General features: G+C 43.5%; 1 protein-coding gene across 1 annotated transcript in view; it reads left to right on the top strand.

Annotated features, from left to right (window-relative positions):
• The first annotated feature begins 1,095 nt into the window (after positions 1 to 1,095).
• The window catches only part of PKIG (cAMP-dependent protein kinase inhibitor gamma), an 84,903-nt gene continuing 63,136 nt past the window's right edge, over positions 1,096 to 22,862 (top strand). The window contains exon 1 of the mRNA XM_040248736.1: positions 1,096 to 1,217. The gene's annotated coding sequence lies outside the window, so the exon portion shown is untranslated. The remainder of the gene's footprint in view (positions 1,218 to 22,862) is intronic.

Here is a 22,862-nt window from a genome sequence, read left to right as displayed (position 1 = left end):
GCAGACCCATATGTAGAAAAGCGCTAAATTCTTAAACTTGAGATGTCTGGCTTTCTTTAACAGTAATCCATGTTGCAAAAACTCCAATATATCCCGGATCCTCCCTCATCTCTTCAGAGCAGTTTCTCAAAGCTATCTGAGAGGGTGTGTCCTGGACTTAAGTCTTCAATTTTGTCTGCCAAAATTCTCAACTTTTAGGTTGTGCTTTTTTTTTTTTTCCAGTTGATAGCTGTATGCATAGCTTGAAGACCAGTCTATAGCTAAACTGTATCTACGTCTGTTTCAGTCCTCCTTAATTCTTTCTATGATAATCCATTTTATGGATGTACTATAATGTACTTAATTCGTCAGTCCTGTATGTTTAGCTTCTTCTCAGCCCTTCTACTGTTATAAACAATGAACCAATGAATATCCTTTATGTTCATGTCCCAAGATTATCTGCAGGATTATTCCACGAAGTATAACTGCTGATCACAGGTTACAGTACGTTATTTCTCACACTGAAATTAAATCTGGTGAACTCATTCTCACCATGAACCCAAAGAAACAAGGGGTTTTGTTTAGTTGGTTGGTTTGGTTTTGGTTTCAGTTTAAAAAAAAAATCTTTGGGGAATTGGCTGGCCGTCCGGTAGTTAGGATTCGGGGTTTTCACTACCCACGGGTGGTGGGCATGGAGGAAAAAAAAAAAGAATTCTTTGTCATACCACTGCTTCGGAAATTAAAGAGAGAGGCATGCGCCACCCCTCCCACATCAGTTTTCTTCTTTAAATATTCCCAGTCTAGCAAGATTCCGCCCGCGGCTCCGTCATCTCTCCCAGAATAGTCTCCATCTCAGGTGCCAGAGAGAGAAACTGAGGCACAGGCAGGATCCGCAGCACAAGTCCTCCTCCCGGTTTGGCTGTCCCCTTTCCCCCCTTAACATTTCCTTCCTCTCTTGTCCCTCCGGGCCAGGTGTCAGGCTGCCAGTCCCCAACCCGGGTCCCTCGCGGCTCAGAACTGGGACTTCCACCCGCTGCCCCTCCTCGGCGCGCTCGGGGGCTGCGGAAGGGGCCGCGAGGCCTCCTGGTCCCCTCCGAGCCGCCGTAGCGCGAGCCTCGGGAGTTCGGCAGCTCCAGTCGCCAAGGCAACGGGCTCCGCTGCGCTCGGCGGGCGCCTGGCAGCCCCGGGGAGGCGCTGCGGGCCGGTGGCCCGGGCTCGGCTGGCCGGCGGGACGGCAGGTGAGCAGGGGCCGGGCGGGCAATCGCGGCCCCAACGCCCGGCTCCCGGCGTCGCTTCGTCGCAGCGGGCGAGGGGCTGGGCCGCTGGGATTTCCGGAAAGGAGACAGGGCCTGACCTTTATCCGCGGCTCCCCCCTCCTCCATCCTTGGTGCCGGGGAGGAGCCCCTCGAGCAGTTTAATTCCGTCGGGCGCGGGCGGGGAGTCACTTTGGGTTGTTCATTATGTTGGGGGTGGGGGGTGGGGGCAACTGGCCTGATTCAAAAGTTTTTTTTAAAGCACGTCTTATTTGGGGGTCGAGAAAGAACTCCGAACTGCCGAAAATGTGCATCTGTGCGACTCTTTTGGGGCCAGAGAGGATTAACTTCTTTGTACATCAGTTTTCCCATCTGCAGAATGGGGACGATCATAGCACCTGTTTTAGAAGGTTATTACAAAGTAAATAATATATTTCAGATCTTTGCAGCTAAACCCTCAATCCTTGGGAGCTTTTATTATTACTACTACTACTAAATAAGGTCCATTATCGAGCATGTGTTGTGTTCCAGGGCCTGGGCTGATCGCCAAGGGTAAAAATAAGTGAATGAGACATCTCGTCCTCAGGGAACTCCACAGTGTTAAGGTATAAATAGGAGCTCATTGTGGTTCCAGCTATGATTTTTGGACATTCAGGGGACTGTGAATACACAGAGAAGGCAGTTAACCCAGATTTCTGGAGATGAGGTTAGGGAGGATGGTCAAAGAGAGATTCCAAAAGAAGATGCTTTCTGAAATGAGACATGACAGCTACCTTTGTATTGGCCGGAAGATGAAGCTGATGGAGTGCATAGTGCTCTGGGTAGAGAGAACAGACCACTGCAAGGTCCTGGGGAGAAAGTGCAGGCTTTTTGGACATCTGTTAGCATTTCATAGCCTGGCTAGAGACGGATTCTGGGAAGTGGAAGTGGTCTAGCTAGGTGTGTCTGAGAGAGAAGCAGGTGCCCTTCTGAATCATTTTCTTGTGCCTCCCTGTAAGTTTGGACTTGGTCGTGAGGGTTGGTGGGGAACACCAAAGGATTTAAATCAGGGCAGTGAGTGTATGGTGTGTGTGTGTGTGATCAGAGGTGTGGTTTCCAAAAGATCAGGGGTTTTTGTTCTCTCTTGGTCTCATCACTCCTCCAGTCTTTCACGTTGCAGCTATTCATTTATGGTGATTCAAAATTTAAAAAATGTATTTATTGAGCATCTGTTATGTGCCAGGCCCTGTGTAAGGAATCAGGTTCCTACCCTCATGGCATGTATTCTAGACATGTTCAAAGGTACATTCATGGAGACAGTAGTCCAGTACGACTAGAACTGAATCAATACTGGAAGAGACCCATGCAGAGAGTGGTTTTTGTTTCTTTTTTTAAGGCCCAGATCATTCAGGGTCACTATCTTGTACACTCTTGGCAGAACCATTCCCTTAGAACTACACCAAGAAGAAATGGCCAGAGAAGTGGGAGGAAAGCTAGGAGAGTGTAGTAAGGAAAGCCCAAGGAAGAGATTCACTTTGTTGGATGCAGTTGAGATTTTAAGTAAAATTAAGTTACATGTTAAAATGCGCCTTTTGCTTAAGTAAATATAGAGGTCACCGAGAAACCCAATTGAGCAGATTTGGTGAAATGATGGGGGCGGAATCTGTAATATCGGCATCTTCCAAAGGTTCAATGTAATATGTCAGTGGAATGAGGAGCGAGTGGGATGTGAGAAAGTAATGTGTAGGCAGCTCCAAGAAGTTTGGCTGTGAAGAGAGGCGAGGAGAAGGCTGGAGAGCAGTTGGGGAATCAGGTGAAGTCTTTTTAAGCAGAAGACAGACAGGAGCAGATGTAAATGCTGATGGTAGAGCCAGTAAGGGAGGGAGAGACTGAGAAAATACAGATTTTCTCAGGGGAAAATAAATGGCACAAACAACTTGCCAAAAATGTGAGAGTGGATACGATCCACAGCACAGATCCTTTACAAAGAGTCTGATGACGTGTTTTTTTTTTTTTTTTCTTTCTGGACATATGGTAAGCAAGGTAATTGCTGAAAAGGAATGTGCCCATGTAATGCCAGCAGAAAAATAAAGATGTAAATGTGGAAAGTTCTATATTCCTTCTCATCAGATAGGAGACATTTATTGAACTAGCATTGTGTTAAGCTCTCTCCAGGCACTAGTCTCAGTTGAAAGCATGCTCTTTACAACAACCCTGGGAGAGAGAGAGCCTCTAGTGTAATTCCCAGCTTATGGATGAGGACATTGGAGTATAATGCTTAGCCCGGGTCATATAGGATTTGAATCCAGGCCTGAGCCCAGAGCTTTTGCTCTTAATCATTCCTTAAATGATATGATTGTCTACCTATGAGATGATTATCTGCTGAAAAAAATCCAAGAGAACTGAGTTAAAAATAAGCAAGCTATAAGAGAGACAAAAACCAATAGTTTTATACCAGCAGTAGGAGTAAGAAAATGGAATTGTAGGTGAAATGGCAGTAGCAACATGAAAAGTAAATAGAGAATAAACCTTAAGATAAATGCACCCAGGCTAGTCAAATAGGATAAGAGTTGGCTGGAGGTTGGGGAGTATAGGTCAGGAAGTGTGTTTGTATGAAGAGGAAGTAATTTTTTCTTTGGAAAAATCAGGGTATTGATACCAGGAACAAAGCATGTAAAAAAACCAGATGTCTATTATGAGACATAGTGAGAAAATATGCAAAGATGTTGACTGTGATGTTTTATAATATTGAAAAACTAATAACAGACTGACTAAATTGTGATGCAGTCATGTGATCGGTGCAATCAGCCATTAAAAAAGAGGAAGGTGGGAGCCATATATATGAGAAGGATGTTTACATCACATGGTTAGGTGTAAAAACAGATTTCACTTGGTTTCTGGTTTTGGTGTTTTCTAAGTATATATATGTATATAGATAGATAGATAGGAAAGATGTCTAGACAAATGAGTTCTTTATTTTATTTTTTTTAATATTTATTTTTTATTTAGCTGTGCTGGTCTTAGCTGTGGTCCACGGGTTCTTCAATCTTCACTGTGGCATGAGTGATCTTTTTAGTTGTGGCATGTGGAATCTATGTCCCTGACCAGGGATTGAACCCAACCTCCCTGCGTTGGTAGCATAGTGTCTTACTGTTGCGTAGAGTCACTACCATAGCGTAGTGACTTACCACTGGGGAAGTCCCAAGATGAGTTCTTTAAAACAGTTTTTTATTTTTTTATTGTGGTAGGCAATCCATAGATTTATCATAACCATATTTAAGTGTAAAGTTTAATAGTGTTAAGGATAGTTACATCCTTGTGCAGTCAACCTCTCAAATTTTTTCATCTTGCAAATCTGAAACTTTATGCCCATTAAAACAACTCCATGTTTCTCCCTCTCCCTAGTCTCTGGCAGCCACCATCCTACTTTCTGTTTCTATGAATTTGATTACTCTGGATACTTCATATAAGTGAAATCGTTCAATTTTTATCTTTTTGTGATTTCCCCCCCCCCCATTTAGCATAATGTCCTAAGGGTTTTCCTGATGGCTCAGTGGTAAAGAATCTGCCTGCCAATGCAGGAGACATGAGTTCGATCCCTGGGTTGGGAAGATCCCCTGGAGAAGGAAATGGCAACCCACTCCAGTATTCTTGCCTGGCAAATCCCATGGACAGAGGAGCCTGGCGGACTGTAGTCCATGGAGTCACACAAGACTCGGACACTACTTAGCTGCTGAACAGCAGCAGCATAATGTCCTAAAGGTGCGTCAGTGTTGTACCATGCAGCACTTCCTTCCTTTTTAAGGCTGAATGATATTCCACCGTGTGGGTATACACATGTTGTACATACATTGTCTGTATGAACACGTTTTATTTATTCATTCCATAGATGGACATTTGCGTTGCTTTCCCCTCCTGGCTATCTTGAGTAATGCTGCTGCAGATGATGAATGTGCCAGAAAGATAAGTTCTTTGTGTCCTGAGACCCATGGGGACCCTTTTATCCCTTTCCTAATTGCCTTAGTTTTCTCTTTTATGAGCATGAATGGCTTTCATAATCAGAAAAAAAAACCCCAAAAAACAATAAGGATATATCCTATTTGGGGAGATGGGGGAATAAAGCTTGAAAAAAAAAAGGTCAGACCTAGGCTGCAGGAATGGAATGGAGTGGGCTGATCTGAGAGATCATTCTGGAGAATCAACAGGGCTTGACAACCAAGAGGTAAGGGAGAAAGGTGTGAAGGACAAAGCCTTGGGGGCCTGTGGGGAGAAAGGGCTTCGACTTGGGGAAGGGAAGTAAAGTGAAAGTCACTCGGTCCTGTCAGACTTTTGCGACCCCATGGACTGTAGCCCGCCAGGCTCCTCTGTCCATGGGATTTAGATTTGGGGAGGAGGGAGGAAATAAGGTTAGAGAGCCACCTGAGCCTTTTTGTTCAGCGGTTTAGACTCTTTCCTGATAGTAGAGGGAAACCATTGAAATGAAGGGAAATGACTTAATCACATTCAAGTTATAGAAAGATCACTGTGGCCAATCCATTCTGCGAGCTGAGGCCAGGGTGCAAAATTTCCCTTTGTGTTACTTAGACTTGAACCTTTGTTAATTTCCTCTTATTTGAGACAAAGCATTGGTGCTAAAAGATGCATATCTACTCTTCTAAAAGCACCTGAAATATTTTAAACAAAGTCCTATTTAGATTACATTGATTCCTAATTGCATTCAGTTTTATCTTAACAACACAGTTTCCTGATACTTGACTTTCTACCTTTAACAGGGGAGATATAATTAGGAAAGCAAACAAGAAATATAAACAACTCAAGTTACAGACCTTCAGTTAATTGCAAATATCTTTGTCCTTTGGGGAGAAGGGGGTCAATGAGGTAAACAGTGTCTTACCAAATTCTTATTACAAAGCAAAAATTGTTAAGAGTTCAAATGGACTCAGCTCATTACCTACTTCTCCTCCCACAAACCTGTAATGTCTCTGCTTCCAGAGCCTCCCAGAGAGGGAACTAACTGTTGTGCTGACATCTCATAAGCATTTTGCAGTTTTTAAGAGCTGCATGTCCAAAAGATGTGAACCCACGATCTCATTTGATTCCTCCCAATAATTCTTAGATTGGGATTATCATTCCTATTTTCAAATGAGGAAATTGAATTGAATATCATTCCTATTTTCAGATGAGGAAATTGAATTGAATTGAATTGAATTGAAGAAACCTCCTAGCTCCTACACCTAATAAATTCTAGACTTTGAATCTAGGTTTTCTTATTTTCTTTTTATATTATAGCCTCTTCTTATGTACAGTTTTAAACATATCCAAAAGTGAAAAAGATGGTATAATACATACCTTATACTCATACCCCAGCTTCAACAGATACCAACATATGGTCAGTTTTATTCGATCTGTACCCTCCACTCCCTCCCCACCATAGATTATATTAAAGCAAATCCTAAGACATCATATCATTTCATCTATAAATACTTTAATATGCATATGAGAGGTAAGGATTTTTTCTTTCCCCTTTCCCCTCTATGATCACACTACTATGATCACACCTAAGAAAATGAACAGGAGTGATTCCTCAATGTTACCTTGTATCCATTTGGTACTCAGTTTCTCCTTATCTCCTAGATGTCTTTTCACAGTTGGTTTGTTGGAATTGGGATCTAAACAAGAATCACATCTGGGTGATAGTGGCTTAAGTCTTTGAATCTGTAGCAATTTTGCCGCTTCTTTTTTCCCCTTACCTTTTATTTGTTGAAAACTCAGGTCATTTGTCCCATCCAGCTACTCTGGATTTGCCTGATTATATCCCTCTAATGTCCTCCTCCATTCCCTTTATTTTTTTTTGGCTGTTGCTCTTTATGGGTGGTGCTGTGTATCATATCAGTCAGTCAGTCAGTTCAGTCGCTCAGTCGTGTCTGACTCTTTGCGACCCTGTGAATCGCAGCAAGCCAGGCTTCCTGACCATCACCAACTCCTGGAGTTCACTCAGACTCACGTCCATAAAGTCAGTGATGCCATCCAGCCATCTCATCCTCTGTCATCTCCTTCTCCTCCTGCCTCCAATCCCTCCCAGCATCAGAATCTTTTCCAATGAGTCAACTCTTCGCATGAGGTGCCCAAAGTATTGGAGTTTCAGCTTCAGCATCATTCCTTCCAAAGAAATCCCAGGGCTGATCTTCAGAATGGACTGGTTGGATCTCCTTGCAGTCCAAGGGACTCTCAAGAGTCTTCTCCAACACCACCGTTCAAAAGCATCAATTCCTCAGTGCTCAGCTTTCTTCACAGTCCAACTCTCACATCCATACATGACCACAGGAAAAACCATAGCCTTGACTAGATGGACTTTTATCAGCAGGCAGTAAAGGCTGATTCTCACCTGTAAGATTGATCATGGGTTCAGGGGTTTGTTAGCATGATCCCTTCATTATAAGTTTCTCATCAGCCTTTCACAAAATGATCATTGCCTCGATCTACTTATTATTTCATGGCATGTGTGCGTGCTCAGTCATGAAGTCATGTTTGACTGTGACCCCACCAGGCTCCTCTGTCCATGGGATTCTCCAGGCAAGAATACTGAAGTGGGTTGCTGTGCCCTCCTCTAGGGGATCTTCCTGAGCCAGGAATCAAACCCACATCTCCCACATTGGCAGGTGGATTCTTTAGTGCTGCGCCACCTGGGAAGCCCGGATCCTGAGTCAGTATGTGCTCAGAAAGTAGAGCCTATGTATTCAGTTCAGTACTGGTTGCTCACAGCATTGCTCTTCTGGGTTGGTCTTATGTGTTGGCAAAACCACACTGTGAGGGGCTGCTTGTATCAGTGCTTTTCAAACTGTACCTGCAGTTGGTTGGGGATTAGTAGGGAGAGGAACTGTTTGGGATATGTTCCAGCATAACGGGAGTTAATCTGCTTTCCTCCCGTTCCCAGTTCCATAAGCCTGCCTGCTGTGTGCCTCTACCTACCACCAAAAGGAAGCTTGAAAAAGAAGTGCTGGTGATCTAATTTGCAACATAGATTAGTCACTCAGTTGTGTCTGACTCTTTGGGACCCCATGGACCATAGCCCCCCAGGCTCCTCTGCCCAGTGGAATTTTTCAGGCAAGAGTACTGGAGTGGGTTGCCATTTCCTTCTCCAGGGGATCTTCCCGACCCAAGTATTGAACCTGGGTCTCCCGAATTGCAGGCAGACGCTTTACCACCTGAGCCAGCACAGAAGCCCCATGTAATTATATTGTTGTCTTGTGTGCATAGGGTTTAACATTCAGTGTTTCTTGATGAGCTCTGCTTGTTGTATGTGGTGCATATGGCCATCTTTTCCAAACCAAACCATTGGGACCTTTGTGGTCTGTTGAGTATAGCGTACTTAGAGGGTCAAGAGAACAGATTACTTTAAAACAGCGCAGTCTCAGGAAAATCATAGATGTGTTTTTATGTATCCAGAGGAAGCAATACGAAGGCATGATTAGGAAGCCTTGGAGTTCTTTGGATGTGGGTTCAAGTCTTGGCTCTTTCTACTTTCTCCTACAAGTTACTTAGTCTTTCTTTCCTTTTTTTTTTTAATGTTTTAATTTCCTTGATAACTTGTGGAAAAGCCCTATTGTGATTAGCATTTGAATAGGAGGATCATCTTTTTTTATTTTTTATTTTTTTATTGAGTGAAAGTTTCTTTAAATTCTGTCATGCTTTACAGTTTTCACAAATATGATTTCATATAATCCCACAATAACCCTTTTTCTCCCACCCCTATAGTGCCCCTCCCATTTCCCTTGCCCCACTAGTAGCCACTAGTTTGTTCTGTGAGTCTGCTTCTTTTTTTTAAAAAAAAAAAAACAAACTTAACCATTCTTTCTAAGCTTCAGCATTTCCTCATTGTAAAATAGATATAATGAAAATTCCTTGTCTGTTCTGAGGATTGCAAGGTCTGGCAGGTAGTTAGCAAGCACTTGACTTTATCTGCTAAGTGTTAGGGTTATTATAATGCCTTTGAAACATGTCCACTTATTCAGTGACCTTTTTTTATACAAATTAATTTATTTATTTTTGGCTGTGCTGGGTCATCTTGCTTCGTGTTCTTTCTCTAGTTGCTGTGAGCAAGGGCTACCCTCTAGATGTGGTGCACGGGCGTCTCGTTGCAGTGGCTTCTTTTGTTCTGGAGCCGAGGTTCAAAGATGTGTAGGCTTCAGTAGTTGCAGCTAATGGGGCTTAGCTGCTCTGAGGCATGTAGAATCTTCCTGGACCAGGAATCGAACCCATGTCCCCTGCATTGGCAGGGGAATTCTTGACCACCGGACCACCAGGGAAGTCCTTTCTTGGCAGAAGCCTGTAGAAGACCAGAAGAACAAAAAGTTCTTCTAAATAACTCACTATTTGGTACCTTACTGTGTGTGTAGTAACTTCTTTATCAGACCTGGTATGGAAAAGGCATGTGATTCCCTGGTGGCTCAGATGGTCAAGAATCTGCTTGCAATGCAAGAGGCCTGGGTTTGATCCCTGGGTCAAGAAGATCCCCTGGAGAAGGAAACAGCTACCCACCCCAGTGGGCTTCCCAGGTGGCCAGTGCAGGAACCCACCTGACAATGCAGGAGAAACACGGGTTCCACCCCTGGGTGGGAAGCCCCCCTGGAGGAGGGCACGGCACCCACTCCAGGGTTCTTGCCTGGAGAATCCCATGGACAGAGGAGCCTGGTGAGCTACAGTCCCTGGGGTCATAAAGAGTTGGACACAGCTGAGTGACTAACACTCTCACTTTTCATGGAAAAGGCACAGAACTGTTAAAGACCCCGTGCCTGACTTTGCATGCCCCTTGGGAAGACCTCCCTTATTTGCCTTTCTCACAATATTTGAATAGCACCCAGCACCTAGTCCCTTGCCTCTAAGATGATCTCTCTGTACTGTGGATATTTTTTGGCACTTATATAGGCCCCAGAGGTAGCACAGACTTCATCACTAACATAATCCACTGTCCAGTCCATATGTCCACTAACATAATCCACTAACATAAAATAAAGTAAAAATCCACTGCTCTGCCCTCCCTGGGGTGTTGGCTTCATCCTCAGGCCAGCAGCAAAATATAGGCAGCAATTCTGGGCCCCAGATCCACGTACAGCACCTACCAAAGGAATAGAAAGATTCTTACTTCCTCTGTTCTCCCAAGAGTGAGAATCTTTCCCACATCCCCTGCCCCCAGTACTAATCCTGCAATTTCATTGGCCTGAATCGAGTCCTGTGCCCATTTCGTGAGCCACTTCCTGTCACCAGGGCAACACCATGCCTTGTTGACTTCAGCCTGGTTCTTAAAGAAGTTATTTACAACGGGGATGAAATTATCTTTAGGCCAATCCGGAACAGAATTGCGTGTCTGTTATGAAGTTTTTCTGTGAGTAGGAGGAATGGATACCAAGTAGTTTGGTCAGCTAGGATTTGGGTTGGCTTTAAGACAAATTATTTTTCTTTCAAAAGACATCAGGTCCAAAGAATACATTTGAATCAGTTCTAATGAGATGGATGAAACTAGAGCCGATTATACAGAGTGAAGTAAGCCAGAAAGAAAAACACCAATACGGTATACTAACACATATATATGGAATTTGGAAAGATGGTAATGATGACCCTGTATGCGAGACAGCAAAAGAGACACAGATGTGTAGAGAGGACTTTTGGACTCTGAGGGAGAGGGAGAGGGTGGGATGATTTGGGAGAATGGCATTGAAACATGTATACTATCATGTAAGAAACGAATCGCCAGCCTATGTTTGATGTAGGGTACAGGATGCTTGGGGCTGGTGCACGGGGATGATCCAGAGAGATGATATGGGGTGGGAGGGGGGGTTCATGTTTGGGAACTTGTGTACAGCTGCGGTGGATTCATGTCAATGTATGGCAAAACCAATACAGTATTGTAAAGTAAAATAAAGTAAAAATAAAAATTAAAAAAAAAAAAACAAAGTAAAAACAAAACAAAACAAAAGACATCAAGTCCAAAATAGGCAATCTGTTGCTGGCATGGCACTGCCACAGTCTAGATCTTTCTCTCTTTCTGCTTCACTGTCCTTGAGGTCACCTTGAGGTCACAACTGGGCTTCTGGCTCTCCAACCAAACAGTCCTTCCTTGAAGCAGGAAGAAGTAGAAGGGAGGGCCAAAGACACCCTTTCAAATACCAGAAGCCTCGGCCAGCATGTACAGCTTGCACCTCATTAACCGTTTATGTCTGTGAGGAGGCTGCTGAATGTCCTTTCTTGGCTGAATACACCACTGTTCCAAACAATAGAGGGATACCTTGCTGCAAAAGAGAGGGAGAGTGTCTGCAGATCTGGCGATGTGCAGTGCCCACCTCTGAAGGCAGCCAGCCATAACCTCCATGCTTTCCATTTGGAGGAAGCCAGTCTTGAACGAGTGTACTGTCTTTTTCTTCATGTTTTTTTAATCCAATAATGAGACATACTTGACATAATGTTTTATAATTTCATATTTTCTGTTTAACAACATCACAAGTGTCTCTTCATTCAGTTAATATTACAGTCTGTCTGTGTTAGTCGTTCAGACTCTGTGAACCCATGGACTGTAGCCCACCAGGCTCCTCTGTCCATGGGATTCTCCAGGCAAGAATACTGGAGTGGATTGCCGTTCCCTCCAGCCAGGGAATGAACCCAGGTCCCAAACATTGCAAGCAGATTCTTTACCCATCTGAGCCATCAGGGAAGCTCTAATATTACACTAGGAGCTTTTAATCCAATCTCCGCTTAATGAATGCTGACAAAGCCTCTCCATTGTCACTTTAAAACTTAGTGTTTAATTTCCACAGCCTTCTGAATGTTCCCGGCTAGTAAATAGCTCTGCTTTGCTGTCCGATACAATAGCCACTGGCCATATGTGACTGTTTATTTTTTTTTTTAAGATTTGTTCATTTATTTATTTATTTTTGGTTCTGCTGGGTCTTCGTTGCTGCACGCAGGTTTTCTCTAGTTGTTTCTAGATGGGGCTGCTCTTCGTGGCGGTACACAGGCTTCTTATGGCAGAGGCTGTAGATACATGGGCTTCATTCCGTAGCACAGAGGCTCAGTAACTGTGGCTCACGGTCTAGAGCACTGGCTCAGTAGCTGTGGCACACGGGGCTTAGTTGCTGTGTGGCACACGGGGCTTAGTTGCTCCGCAGCACACGGGAACTTCCCAGACCAGGAATAGAACCTGTGACCCCTCATTGGCAGGCAAATTCTCAACTGTTCCACCAGAGTGAAGCTCCCTGAGTGTTTAAATTTTAATTAATTAAAGTTGAATTAAAAACCCAGGCTCTCAGTCTCAATAGCCACATGTGACTGGTAATCACTGAATTCAACAGCCCAGATATAAAATGTTTCCATCATCGCAGAAACTTCTATTGGCTAGTACTGCTCTTGAGCACCAGCACACAGCTGTGCTCACCATTTGGTTTTAGGGAGTTTTAATGGTTCAAGTCACTAAGCTGGAACCAGATGGCCTGGGTTTGAATGCTCAGTCTGCTGTTTACTAGTTGTATTATCTCAAGCAAGTTACTTAACTTCTCTGTGCCTCAGTTTCCTTATTTGTAAAAGACTGTTACTATGTATTAAAGAACTTATTATACGTACAGTGAGCTTCTTAGAACAGTGGGCTTCCCTGGTGGCTCAGTGGTAAAGAATCTGGTTGCCAATATAGGAGACTGGATTCAGTCCCTGGGTCAGGAAGATCCCCTGGAGAAGGAAATGGCAACCCACTCTAGTACTCTTTGCCTGGGAAATCCATGAACAGAGGAGCCTGGTGGGCTGCAGTCCACAGATCACAAAGAGTCAGACATGACTGAGCCCATGCACCCCCACCCAAAAGGTGAATGAGTATTTAAAAAGTTCTTGTCAATTTTAGAGGTGGAAGAGACCTCTGAAAAGATTGAGAGAAAAAAATTCATCAAAATGTAGAATTTTTGCTGTGTCCAGCTCTTTTCGACTCCATGGATTGGACCCTGCCAGGCTACTCTGTCCATGGGATTCTCTGGCAAGAACACTGGAGTGGGTTGCCATGCCCTTCTCCAGGGGACCTTCCCCACTCAGGGATCGAACCTGTGTCTCCTGCATTGCAGGCAGATTCTTTACTGTTTGAGCCACCGGGAAGGCCCTTTTGCCTTTGTACAACTTCACAAGTGGCTTTTCAGTGAAAACTGGACATCATTTCCTGGGTGTGGTCATACAGCAACTTTAATTGCTAGAACTCATGTGAAGAGTTGACTCATTGGAAAAGACTCTGATGCTGGGAGGGATTGGGAGCAGGAGGAAAAGGGGACGACCGAGGATGAGATGGCTGGATGGCATCACGGACTCAATGGACGCGAGTCTGAGTGAACTCCGGGAGTTGGTGATGGACAGGGAGGCCTGGCGTGCTGCGATTCATGGGGTCGCAAAGAGTCGGACACGACTGAGCGACTGAACTGAACTGAACTGATTCTCAAAGAAACCACCTTGGTCTCTTATCAAGTATTTGGCAAGTGAACGTACATTTTCAACGATTGCTCTCTTTTAACTGGCTGGTTTTGTTTTTAATGGATTCTACTGTTATTAATCCTACTCCCATCAAGGAGAGAGCTTCTGCTTTATTTCATTTTAAATTGTTACATAGGGATTACTGTACATCAGTTGACACGACTAATTATCACCAAACCCTATTGTTGGACATTTATTTCTCAGTTTTTTGTATTTTGGGTGTAGTGCTGTTGATCTTTACAGAAAGACTTTCTTCAATCAGTATATTTTAATCCAAGGACTTGGGAGGAATGTCAGCCCCTTTTTACTGAGAGGCCTGAATTTCAGTCTGGAAATCATCTTAATACCATAAAAGAGGGCATGTGGGCATGCCAGCCCTAATTGTGCTTTTGGATTTAGCTCCATTTCTCTTTGTGGGCCACGCTCAGATTCTAGATAATATCTACTGTTTGGTACACAAAAATTTTGTACTGTCCTAGAAAAATCTGTAATGCAAGTTGTTCTGATGCAACTTCTTTTTCCAATTCACATAGCACTTTATTTGAACCTTTTTTAAAATAGCATTTATCACAAATAGTACTCCTCTATAATTATTTTTGCATTTGTTTTGTATCTACTCCTAAACTCTTAGCCTGTTGAGGACAGCAGTCTTTCATTGGACCTTTACAGATCCTAACCTACAGGCCCTCAGTTTACGTTCATGGAATGAATGAACGAATTTGTCATTTTCTACTATTACATAGCCATCTTTTATAACATTTCCTTTGAATTCATTGTTAGTGGATAGTCTTCTAGTTAAGTCAGATTCCACAGGAGAGCAAAAACAAAAATGTTTATAAGGTGATGTTCAAACATGAACATCCATAGAGGGACTTCCCTGGTGGTCCAGTGGCTAAGACTCCACACTCCCAGTGCAGAGGGGGGCCTAGGTTTGATCCCTGGTTGGGGAACTAGATTTACATGCTGCGACTAAGACCTGGGGCAGCCAAATAAATAAAAAAAAAAACCAAAGCTAGAGGAATGTAAAGAAACCCCCAGTGCACATCATCTAAACTTCAACAATTAACATTTTATTTTATTTTTTAACAATGAACATTTTAGAAGCAATTTCTGATTTGGGTAGAGAGAACATGAAGGCTTTGGGGTGCCCATTTTGATTTTGGGGGGAAGGCAGCAGGGCATATATGATGGGCAGTGTAGAGAAGAAAGAGGAGGCTGGTGGTCCACAGACAAACCTGCCTGCCTCCCCCGCAGGGCTGTGGTGAGGGTTTCATGGGTTGACACACACACAGTGCCAAGAACAAAGCCCAGCCACGTGGTGGGTGCAGCTGAAGGGCTGCCCCTGCCGCGGCCGATCCTGCTGTTCCACTGCCGTCACTGCTGCACAGGTTCCGGGGCTGAGTTTGGTGGCTGTGGCATTCAACTTCCTTGCGACCCTTGGCCATCAGACTTTCTGAGCTGCAGTTTTTTGCATCTGAAAAGTAAGAATGATAATAGCATCTGATCTGCTACACAAGGCAGTGCAGTCATGCCTGTAAATGTGTTCTGGGTTAATTAACATTAATCCCAGTTTTCTGGGGGTGGTGTTCCCATCTGGCAGGACCCCTTGGAGCTCTTGGGAGCTTTTTGTAAGTCAAGCTTGTCTCTCATATGGACTCTTGTTCTGAGATTTCCTGAGCCCCAGAGTCATTTGTCAGTCTAACAAATACTATAGCACAGTAAGCTTCATTTTTATTTGCAAAATGTTTGTTCCTGAAGCATGACAACAATTTCACTTTATATAGCTTGTCCATACTTGCACTGGAAATGAAATACTTATCAACCAAGTTGATAAAGGGATAAAAATAGTTTTCCTAAGAAACGGTTTACAGGGGATTAATGTTGGAAAAAATTTCATAGCAGAATCTGTTTCACCATCTTTGAAATATAAACAGTATCTTCATTTGTCTATATTTTTCTTATAACACTTTGCTCAACTCCTAATTAAAAATAGCTTTCCCAAAGCCAGAATTCCTCTAAAAAAATCCATTTTCTTTTAAATGAAGGCTAAGTTTTAAACACTCTGCTTTCTCCTTAGCACTGCAAAGAATTCTAATTATGCAGAACATCCATCCAAACCACACATACACACATATCTGTCTAAGATAAGAGTTAGTAGATACTGTGGGAAGAGAAATGGAATATCCCTGATGGTTATAATAAATTTCTGCAGTGTTTGTTTGGACAGACAATCAACTGTTAGGTCTCCTGGGTATGAGAGTTAAATAAATCCAGGTCAGAAAGTCAGTGCCCCAAACTTAATTTCTCAGGAAGATAGTTCCTTCTCAAACCATTTCTTACCATTAGGTTTAGCTTTTTTTTTAAGTTTGATTTTTGTTCTTTCAGTTAGTAAAAAAAAATGTTGTTTTTTTTACCATTTGTAATTTATAGCATCTTAAACTTTTATAAACGTCTTCATTCAAAGAAACTAAACCCTTGTTCCGTATCTCTGAATAACAAAAACAAATACAAACAAAAATGCAGTTTTATGTCAAAAAAGAGCAAGCTCTTAATTCCGCTATCTGGCCCCAATGACATATGATCTCTTAGCTTTATTTCCCATAGACTGTTCTATTTAAATGTTTTATTACACAGGCTCTTGACTCTTTTTTCCCCTGGAATCCAAGTATATTTTGGTGATGCTTCTTTTCAAAAGATCCAGCACAAATCATCTGTATTAGTTACCTAGCCAGTGTTATGTTAGAAGGTATGCCACTTCTCATATAAATTTAAATCTTACTGAAACTTCTAGATTGAAAGGATTGGCTAAAAGAACTTTGGATTTTTATAGCCGCAGGGCTCCTTTACTTCACTGGGATACGTGTTTATGTCTTTTTGATTGAAGGGGATGTTGGAAAGGGGTCTAAATGTACTGCTTGATCCTCCTTGTTAATTGTTGAAAAATGAAGTCGGAAACTAGTTTTAAATTCTAGAGGAACTGGGAGATTTTATCCAGTGTCTGAGATTCACCTTAGGTTTTTATATGCTGGAACTTTAGGCTCGAATTTTTCTTTCATTTTTCGAATATATTGAGCGTCTTCTGGGTGCCTAGCAGTGTGTAGGGTGTCTTACACATTTTAGCCCCTTTAATCTTACAGCAGCACTGGTAGGTAGATAGGACTCAAATACCGGGTTGCTTAGGCTGCGCTCCTTCTTCCTTGATCCCTTTCATTGTTCTCTCCTCACCCAGTCCATTTGGTTGTGTTGCTATAGAAACAAATCACACCCTGCCCCAGCTGCCAACTGTGAGCTGCCAGACAGCAGCCTGGCCTTCTCGCTGGTCTCCCTGCTTCCCTTCCTGTCCCACTATGGGACACCTAAAACTAATACAGTGTTGTCTGTCAATTATATCTCTATAAAACTGGGGGAGGGGAGGAGAAAAGTGAGTGCGGACAGAAATGAGGGTGGAAGTTCCACGTTCATGATCAAAGGCCTCGCAGGGAGCTCTGTCGTGGTGCTGTCCAGTATGGTAGCCGTTAGCTGCACGTGGCTACTGTGCGCCTGCCGGGGCTGGTCCAACCCATGTGTTGTGCACAGTGGATTTCAAAGACTTAGTACAAAGATCAAGGATATGTCATTAATGCTTTTTATGTTGATTCCATGCTGAGATGATGTTTTGGAAATACTGGGTTAAATAGAACAGATTATTAAGGTTAAAAAAGTTTTGTGTATGTATACATATTATGTAGATTTGTACACAGTAGCCTCGTAGTAGTAGCCATGGTGTGTGTTTGGTTTTTTTTTTAACTTTCTGAGATAGTTGTAGACTCATATGCTGTTGTAAGAAATAATACAGAGAGATCCCACTTACCCTTTCCCCAATTTTCCTTAGTAATAGATCTCAGCTCAAATGTCACCTCCTCCAGGGAGCCTTCCCTGACCACTCTAATGTAGCCTACTTTCCCCACTTTTGTTCACCTGGCCTATTACTCTGTTTAATTTTATTCATAGAATTTGCTTATGTTTGAAATTATCTTTTTAAAATTATTACTGTTTAATTGCCTTTTGCCCAGTAGAAGGTGAACTAAATAGAGTGGGAACCTTGCCTATTCTGTTCATTGCTTTATCTCCTGAGGGAGAAGAAAAACTCTAGAGTCTGTGCTTGTTGCCTCTTTTAGGACCTCTCATTTAATGGGGGCTGGATTGATTCCCCCCCCCAGATTTTTATTATGAAAAACTTCAAGCATACAGAAAAAAAATTTAAAGAGTACAGGGAGCATCTGTATCAAATACCTACATCAAACAGCATTAACATTTTGCCGCATATGCTTTATCAACATATGTGTCTGCTTTTCAATTTTTGCTGAACTGTTTGAGAATATGGTACTGACATAATTCACCTATGAATACAAAGCAAATCATCACTTCCTTGATATTTACATCCACAATATTCACATCCTTCCTCCCCTATGCATTCTTGAAAAATACATTGTCTCCATGTAAAAGTATTTTGTTCCATGTGAAAAGAAGTTCTAGGCTCAGATGATTTTAAACTGTCTTTCCAGTTACATTAATATCTTGGTATTTGGAAGATAGGCAGGGTAAGGGCAATGTTCCTGTGAGACTACCTGACAATTGGCTGGACTTGTAACATCTTGTGTGTGTTAAACACTCAGTCATATCCAGCTCCTTGTGACCCCATGGACTGTAGCCCACCAGATCCCTCTGTCCATGGGATTTTCCAGGGAGGAATACTGGAGTGTGTAGCCATTTCCTTCTCCAAGGGATCTTCCCGACCCAGGATAAAACCCAGGTTTCCTGCATTGCAGGCAGATTCTTTACTGTCTGAGCCATCGGAAGAAGCCATCAGGAAGACTTGTAACATCTTGTTCCTCACCTGTTAAATACCCATTTGAGTGAGGAAGCCGTCAAATATTGTGACAACCCAATATGCCCTCCGCTTCTTCCCCATTTCCAAAAGGCCCTGCAGTGTCTGTGTATGAGAGTCATTGACCTCACTAGTCCCCTCAGGAAAGAGCTGTAGGTTAAATGAGAAGAAAACTTGGATTCACAGAATAACTGCACTCACTGTAACAATTCAGTATTGAGGGAACGGAGGCATGTGTGTTCTAGATTTGTATACATATTTATTCAGTTTATTTAATTGAATAAATGTATCCATTTATTTGATTCTACCCCTACACCACCACCACCACTTTGCTCCAGAAAGACTATATGATAATTCTTGATTTATTTCGCCACTAAGTATGTCTTCTATACCAGTCTGAATCAACTAGGGAGTGTTTGTAATTCTTGTGCTTTTCCCTACAAAGGGACTTAAAGCAGACCCAGGGCCCCCTCGATTGCTTTACTTCTCCCTGTTTAGCTGGAGGTGCCGAAGGGTGTATCTCGGTGCTGCTGCCGGTTCTGCACTGATCTCTACTTTTCACTGCTGCCTGTCAAAGTCCATTTGTCAAGCTTATCTCAGATGCCGTGTTGGCTGTGGGTCTTCCTCGGAGCCCTGCATCAAGATGTAGTCTAAACCCCTCTAACACGTTCTTCCTCGTGCCACTGGCCACAGACTGCCTCGTGTTGCATTTGACTGTATGTTTCCTTTATCTCCTGCATATGTTTTCGATCACCATTCCCTGGGCAACTCCTATGTGATGGGTCTTGTTCAGGATTCTGGAAATGGCGATGACTGTCTCCTAGAGAGTCCCACCTTCTTCTTACTTTTCTCTCCTGATAATAGGGTATCCTCTTGTTCCTTTCGGAGAAGGCAATGGCACCCCACTCCAGTACTCTTGCCTGGAAAATCCCATGGACAGAGGAGCCTGGTAGGCTGCAGTCCATGGGGTCGCTGAGAGTTGGACACAACTAAGCGACTTCATTTTCACTTTTCACTTTCATGCATTGGAGAAGGAAATGGCAACCCACTCCAGTGTTCTTGCCTGGAGAATCCCAGGGACGGGGGAGCCTGGTAGGCTGCCGTCTATGGGGTCGCACAGAGTTGGACACGACTGAAGTGACTTAGCAGTTAGCTTGTTCCTTTGTATCCCAGGTGGTGCCTGGTAAAATGCCTTTGCAGTGATTCATGTATATTTCTGCATTGGGCGTGGGATCCAGGGAAACAAGCACTTCCAGATGAGATTTGAGTTCAATCATGGCACTGCCACTGTGCGACCCTGGGTGAATCACTTAACCTCTGTAAGCTCCAGGCTCCTTATCTAGAAAACACTGAAAATAGTATCTATCCTTCAGGATTGTTGTAAATTTAAAGATGAATTACGTGAAGTTCCAGGACTGTTTTCAGCACATAGTAGGTGTTCCTTCAGCGGTAGTGATTATAAGGGAAGCTCAGTACTTCCTTTAAGTCACTTGAACAGTACGATTATTTAGGATCTTAATTGTCTTAAAGGAAGCACTGACTTTGTCTTGGGGGCCTCTCCCAGAAGAAATAAGCCCTAGGGATGGTCTGGCCCATCACTGATTAACTGTTCCCTTTTTAGAGTCAGTGATCTGAGTCTCTGTTTTTGAGCTACTTATATAATATATACCACCTGTTATTTGTGTATTTTTAGCAGTGGGAGCCAAGTAATCCCAATCCTGTCTGTAAAAGAGCAAACTGTTTACCAGAAACAGAGGGCTTTTTTTTTTTTTTAACACTGACTCACACTGACTCATCCATCTCATTTTCCTTCCCTCCCCTCATAACAACCTTGCAAGGGAGAGAATTTTGGGGGAATTTAGTTGGCTTACCTTTTTTTTTACTTTCCAAAGATGAAAGCTTGAAGGTGTCACAATTAATTCCGTCTCAGGAAAGGCTAAGGTCTTCGCTGCCCTGGGGTGGCCAGAACGACCAGTGCCGTGTAGCCAAACATCTCACATAAAACCTTGTCTAGACAAACCAATTCTGTTGGCTGAGAGACTGGACGAGTGCCTGAAACGCACACGTTAATCGACTTAACACATGTTGTCAACTCAACTTCATTTCTTTTTGAACCTAGAAAATTTCTTCTTTTCTGCTAGGAAACCTGAGCAGAATTATTAATAGAACCAGAGCCTATAATGCCTAAACGGTCAGATTTGAGATGACAGACACAGAATTCAAGCAGCAGCACATTAGAGTCAGTAAAATGGGGAAGGAAGGTTCTAGATCAGAATGACTGGTATCCTTATGCCTTCATTTGACATTTGTTGTGTGAGTATTGACTGATCATCCGTGACGTGCCAGGTGCTTGGGCTACAACAGTGAGTAATAAAAAGACGATGCCTGCTGTCATGGATCTTCCCTTCTGATGCGAGTTCCTAATAAAGGCGGTGGTGGTAGGAATAGAGGATGCTGTGGAGGCAGAGAAGTGCCTTGGCCTGCACATGTGAGCACGTGGGTATCCATGGGGATGAGGGGAGGAAGGAAGGCTTCCTGGAGGAAAAGGCACCCAAACTGAGACTGGCTAGACGAGGAAAGGTGTAACTGGAAGAAAGGCAATAGGATGGGGCCAGGTGGCAGCAGAGATACCGGATAGACAGGGCCACGGGTGTGAAAGCCTCAAGGTGGGAAAGAGCTTGCCTTTGGAGGAAGTAAAACAAGTTCCAGTGTCAACAAAAGACAGCTGAGTGAGGGTGAAGTTAGGCACAAGCTAACTTTGGATAACCTGACAGGAGCATTGTGAATCTGTTTATAGTCTCTGACTGTAAAGAGCCTGCCTGCAGTGCAGGAGACCTGGGTTCGATCCCTGGGTCAGGAAGGCCCCCTGGAGAAGGGTACAGCTACCCACTCCAGTATTCTTGCCTGGAGAACTCCATGGATAGAGAAGCCTGGAGGGCTATAGTCCATGGTGTCACAAAGAGTCAGATCCGACTGAGCGACTAACACCTTGTTAATCAAAAACAATTTTTTTTACCTGGGGTAAATTTTACATACAGTGAAATGTACATGACAAATACATATATTTATCCTTGTAACCAATGCTCCATTTGTTTTTTTCTTGGCCACACTGCACAGCATGCTGGAAATCCCTGACCAGGGATCGATCCCAGGCCCCCTGCAGTGGAAGTGCAGAATCTTAACCATTGGACCACTAGAGCTTTATTTTTTAATTTATTTTTTTAGTGTTATATTAGCTGCACATGTCACAAATCTCCTTTGGAGGAGGGAGTGGTTATTTTGAGGCGTGCTTCTGACATAACAAAGGTCCGTCTAGTCAAGGCTATGGTTTTTCCAGTGGTCATGTATGGATGTGAGAGTTGGACTGTAAAGAAAGCTGAGCACCGAAGAATTGATGCTTTTGAACTGTGGTGTTGGAGAAGACTCTTGAGAGTCCCTTGGACTGCAAGGAGATCCAGCCAGTCCATCTTAAAGGAGATCAGTCCTGGGTGTCCCTTGGAAGGACTAATGCTGAAGCTGAAACTCCAATACTTTGGCCACCTGATGTGAAGAGTTGACTCATTGGAAAAGACCCTGATGCTGGGAGGGATTGGGGGCAGGAGGAAAGGGGATGACAGAGGATGAGATGGTTGGATGGCATCACTGACTCGATGTGTATGAGTTTGGGTAAACTCCGGGAGTTGGTGATGAACAGGGAGGCCTGGCGTGTTGCGATTCATGGAGTTGCAAAGAGTCGGACATGACTGAGTGACTGAACTGAGTCTGAGCTGAGTCTGACATAACTTCACAGGTAAGCCTGCTCAGGATGATTTGAAATCCTGGGGTATGCTGGAATGATGGAAAATGGGCAAGAGGAGGAAGACAGACAGTGATGGGTGTAAGAGGGGGAAATGGACTATGAGATGAGAAAACCAGCGTGCATACTCATTCATGTCCAACTCTTGTGATCCCATAGACTATGGCCAGCCAGGCTTCTCTGTCCATAGGATTTTCCAGTCAGGAATACTGGAGCAGATTGCCATTTCCTACTCTAGGCAATCTTCCCAACGCAGGGATCAAATGCCATTTCCTGCCATTGGGCATCTTTGCAACCTAGAGATTGAACCTGCATCTCTTGCGTCTGCTGCATTGACAGGCAGATTCTTTATCAACCCTACCACCTGGGAAGCCAGAGGAAAGCAACAAAGCGAAGACGGCATTCTTTTTTTTTTTTTTTGGCCATGAGGCTGGCGGGATGTTAATTCCCCAACTAAGGATCGAAGCCATGCCCCCTGCAGCGGAAGGGAGAAGTC

Source organism: Oryx dammah, unplaced genomic scaffold (genome assembly GCF_014754425.2).
Source record: "Oryx dammah isolate SB20612 unplaced genomic scaffold, SCBI_Odam_1.1 HiC_scaffold_10, whole genome shotgun sequence".
In the NCBI taxonomy this organism is placed as follows: Eukaryota; Metazoa; Chordata; class Mammalia; order Artiodactyla; family Bovidae; genus Oryx; species Oryx dammah.
The sequence above is the reverse complement of the archived record's forward strand: the minus strand, read 5'-3'. Positions and strand labels throughout refer to the sequence as shown.